This window comes from Rattus rattus, chromosome 5 (genome assembly GCF_011064425.1).
Source record: "Rattus rattus isolate New Zealand chromosome 5, Rrattus_CSIRO_v1, whole genome shotgun sequence".
NCBI lineage: Eukaryota > Metazoa > Chordata > Mammalia > Rodentia > Muridae > Rattus > Rattus rattus.
In genome coordinates, this window is record NC_046158.1 from 75,841,329 (window position 1) to 75,846,072 (window position 4,744).

At 37.1% G+C, this 4,744-nt stretch overlaps 1 non-coding gene across 1 annotated transcript; it reads left to right on the top strand.

The window, feature by feature from the left end:
• The first annotated feature begins 2,686 nt into the window (after positions 1-2,686).
• Positions 2,687-2,751, top strand: LOC116902519. Its single transcript, XR_004388128.1, has one exon. It is a non-coding gene; the product is annotated as a U7 small nuclear RNA (small nuclear RNA).
• Positions 2,752-4,744: the final 1,993 nt, after the last annotated feature.

Sequence of the window (4,744 nt, forward strand, 5' to 3'; positions counted from 1 at the left end):
TCCATAGCCCATAGGCAGGATTCCATTTTCACTCTACTGACTGTTGAAAGACAAACACAACAGGAGCACACAGGGCTCAAGAGCCACAGGGTGACATAGGAGAGGACACTTACTGTCTCCATCTGCACCCAGAGCTGGGATTGTCCCATAGTTCTCATAACCAACACCTGCCTGCAGAGAGCTGGCCTTCCAGGAGCACTCTCACTGCAAAGTTCATGGGCTCACAGGCTCATAGGCTCATAGGCTCACAGGCCCACAGGAAGGAAAAGCTCTAGTGAGGGACAGTAAGACCAACTAACAGCAGAGATAAACTGATATTAAGAGGCAAGCTCAAGAACCTAAACAACAGAAAGGAAGACTACTTGGAATTATCAGAACCCAGTTCTTCCAACAGAGCAAATACTGGATATCCCAACACACTGGAAAAGCAAGATTTGGATTTAAAAATCACATGTCATGATGATGATACAGGATTTTACAAAGGATATTAAAAAGCACTCCCTTAAAGAAATACAGAAGAACAAAGTAAACAAGTAGAGTCCCTTAAAGAGAAAACACAAAAATCTCTTAAAGAATTACAGGAAAACATAACCAAAAAGGTGAAAGAATTGAGCAAAACCATACAAGATCTAAAAATGGAAACAGAAACAAAAAAGAAATCACAAAGGGAGACAACCATGGAGATATAAAATAGAAAAGAGATCAGAAGTCAGACATACAAGCACCACCAACAGAATAAAAGAAACTGAAGAGGGGCAGAAAATACCATAGAATACATTGAAAAAATAGTCAAAGAAAATGTAAGAAACAAAAAGCTCCTAACCCAAAATATCCAGGAAATCTAGGAAACAATAAAAAGACCAAAGCTAAAAATAATAGTTATAGGCAAGAATGAAGATTCCCAACATAAAGGGCCTGTAAATATCTTCAACAAAATTATAGAAGAAAACTTCCCTAAATAGGTCCCCCAATCGTAGGTGTGGGGGTAGACTTGATTTCTATTGCAAAGAATATAACATCCCCTTACTTTGAAGGTATTACATATGTTAGTACTCCTAACACTTCTTGGTACTGTGCCTCAGGGATCACAATCTGTATAAGTTAAGATGTTTTAAAAGGCAGTCATGACTTTTGTGTGTGGGTTCAGATAGTGCCCAGATTGGAATCTTGATGCTAAAGATTAAGTAGGATACAAAAGAGTGTTGGGAATTACTCTGGCAATTATCTTAGGGCTGAGTTTAGGTACTGGAAGGGCAGCTACAAGGACATGTGCTATTTCCCTGCAACACAAAGCTTATGGAGAATTCAGAACTGCCATTGACTTAGATATAAAAAGAAGAGAAAAGACTTTAACTGACCTCCAAGAATCCCTGACCTCCCTCTTAGAGGTAGTCCTTCAGAATAAGAGAAGATTAGACCTGATATTCCTTGAAGAAGGAATGTGTGCTACACTAAAGGAAGAATGTTACTTCTATGTAGACCATTCAGGAGTAATTAAAGACTCCATGAGTAAACTTAAAAAAAGGTTAGACAAAAGACAGAGAGACAGAGAAGCATATCATGAATGGTTCAAGAGCTGGTTTAGTAGATCTCCTTGGATGAATACTCTAATATCTTCCCTTATGGGACCCTTCTTAATCTTGCTTCTGCTTCTCATATAGGTCCATGTGTATTAAATAAACTAGTTACCTTCATTAGAGAAAGAGTAACTGCTGTTCAGATTTTGATAATATGCCACCAATATAGTGCTTTACAAGGTCAAAAAAAAATCAATATTGCCAAGATACTGAAATTTAGTTCTGTGATTAGAACTAGCCACTAGAAGAAGTGGGGAATGGAAGGTAGAAGTTTTAAGGTAGACAAAAGTGTAGAGCAGAAGAAAGAAACTGGTTGGGCCCTGGAACTGCATGTTCCAGGAACCAGCTGACCATAAAGTTAGATCAAAATCTTAAAGAACAATCTTGAGAAACAGGAAGCTTCTCCTTGTGATTTTTCACTGGTATTCTCGACATTCTCCAATGACACCATTCCTACCCCCTTGGGTTGTGGTTTCTTCCTTTAAATACCCCTTCTCCCAGCTACTCGGGGTTGAACACCTCTAGCCCTGCATGGGATACGAGTCTTGACCCCAGTGCACTGGTTCCTTTCAATAAACCTAGTGTGATTACAGCAAGGATGGTCTCTTTTGAGTTCTTGGTGGGTCATGTCATCCTGAGACTTGAGTGAGGGTCTCCCTGCTCTGGGGGTCTTTCAGTCAAAATGGTAATCTCAGGACGAGGTCCCACCCAGCTAAGTCTGCAAAGGCAGACAGATCTCTGAATTCTTTTGTTAAAAAAAAATAAAGGAAAAGAAAAAGAAAAAAAAATGTATTTGCTATCCTTTAGCTACAAGTCAAGGGGCTAAGGTGATAGAATGCTGATTCACAGCCAAGAGGGAACCTGGAGTAACTGAACTGATATGAATATGTAAATAAAACCTGGGCTTTTGGTCTGCTTGAGATGAGCTAGCAGAAAGTGATAGCAGGTTTGTTTGTTTGTTTGTTTTTGTTTTTGTTTTTTGTTTTTTGTTTTTTTCCTAGTGATAGCTGAGCTGTCTGGAGATTTCTGAAGGGCAAACAGAGCTCTTCTAACAGGATTTCTGAGTTTTGGTTCAGAAAATCCTTGGCAAGTGAACACAGCTCTTTTATAATTGTTTATAGCTCTTTTAGAATTTTTTCCTAGTACAGTTTCTGACCTGGGTCAGAAATCCCAAGAATTAATTAGAGAGCAAACACAGCTCTTTTATAATCTTTTCTAGCAGCTATATACAGAAGACTGTCTAAAGGGCAAAAATAGATAGAATAGATTATTTGGGGGGTCAGGGATTGAGCAGACTTTCTGATTTTGATTGAAAAACCAAAGAACTACTATGAGGACTGGGACAGGCTGACTTCATGACAGGTTTCAAACTGGCAATTCAGGAGACTAGGCCTAAATTTCTGTTTCTCAGAACTGGGTAAGTTCAGGCAAGTCCATTACTAGAAAAACCAAAGGCTGAAGGAAGCCAATCAGAAGCTGCTCTGCGATCTGGCCTGAGGCAAGAGCAGTGAGTCAGCAACAAGCAACAGTTTCCAACTCCTTCACATCTTTCCAGCATTCCCCTTGTTATGGAATGTCCCAAAAGCGCTATTCAATTCCAAAGACCCCCATACTCCTAGAAATCGTGCCAACCAATCAAGATAAAGGTCACTTACTCCTCCTAGGAATCCCCTTAATCTATTTTCCTCCTAGGAATTCCCTTAATTTATTTATGTTGGGATCTTCATCTTGGTAAATGGTAGACCCCCTTATGCTGGTGTTCTGCAGAATAAAATGCTCCTTACTTGTGCATACTATTTGAATCTAGGATATCTTTTTTTTTTTTTCTTTTTGGCAAATCACAGGCCCTTGCATTACTTTTAAAGGTTTTCTAACAGGCCCTTGCATTACTTTTAAAGGTTTTCTAACAGGATTTCTTATTTCTTCAGAAGATCCAAGAATTTTCTTTTTCATAGCAGTTTTTCTAACCTTGATCAGGAATCCTATGCGCTATCCAGAGAACTTTTAGAATTCTGAGTAGCAGAGAGAGCTCTCTTGAGCTGAAAACAAGTTGTCTCAGCCAGAGAATTTTTATAATACCAAGAGAAAGATTTCTAGAGCAGAGAAGAACACAGAGAGAAAAAAGTTTGGAAAGCCATCTCAGCAGAATATAGGACACCAGCTTGGACCCAGGATTTTACTTGGAATCTTTTGCTTTTGTTGCTCCTGCACACCCCTTCTCTCAGGAACCCAGACCTAGCTGAGGCTGGTTCTTGGCCCTCTGTCATCATAGTCTTCTTAAATACTTATAAGTAGTTTTTAGAGAGCATATCTGGCATTTTGATTAGACTTAGAAATGGAAGAATCCAACCATTGCTTGAACTTCCTAAAAATGTGGGGCTAAATGAGTCTTTATTTTCTTAAAGATTTTGTGTTTACCAGGTCACAGTGATAAAAAGCGCATCATGTCAATTTAACAAAACTATCAAATCCACCAGAAGCAAAGGACTCCTATAATCTTCAAGTCAATCTTGCCTTGTGTTTCCGCTAGTGTTTAATCAGCAAAGTTATGTCAAAATGATGAATATCAATGACTTTATTTTTCACATTATCATTTACTCATCATAAATTTTAGTGGGCAGTTGTTGATTCATCATGTTTCTTAGAACATATTTGATTTGACATTACATCAGTTTTAACCTGGCCTTTGAATAGACTATTTTTGTCCTTGTTCAATTTTTATATTTTCTATGTTATTATTTTATGTATAAATTTTCTAAATCATAAATGGGTTGCTCTTTTTTAGTCCATTAATATATTTAACATTAAATTTAATATTTATTTTTCCTCATTATATGTGAGAAATTTTGTTCGGTAGGTAATGCATATTATATTCACTTTTGCCTGCTATCTAGTATGATTTCTTAGGTTTAACTGAAACTTTTTCATGTATTACATTAGTGACATTGGTAAACAACTTTTTGTTTGACAGATAAAACTTGTAAAAAAAATCAGTGGATTTTGTAAGCTGTGAGCTGTATCTTTCGTAAAAAAAAATCTAAAAATCTAAAACATGAAAAATTGTCTACTTATATACATTAATAGTGGTGATTATAAAATGTACTATATAGGACTAAATTAGAATGAAAATACATTTCATATTAAGCACTTATAACATTTTACAAAAA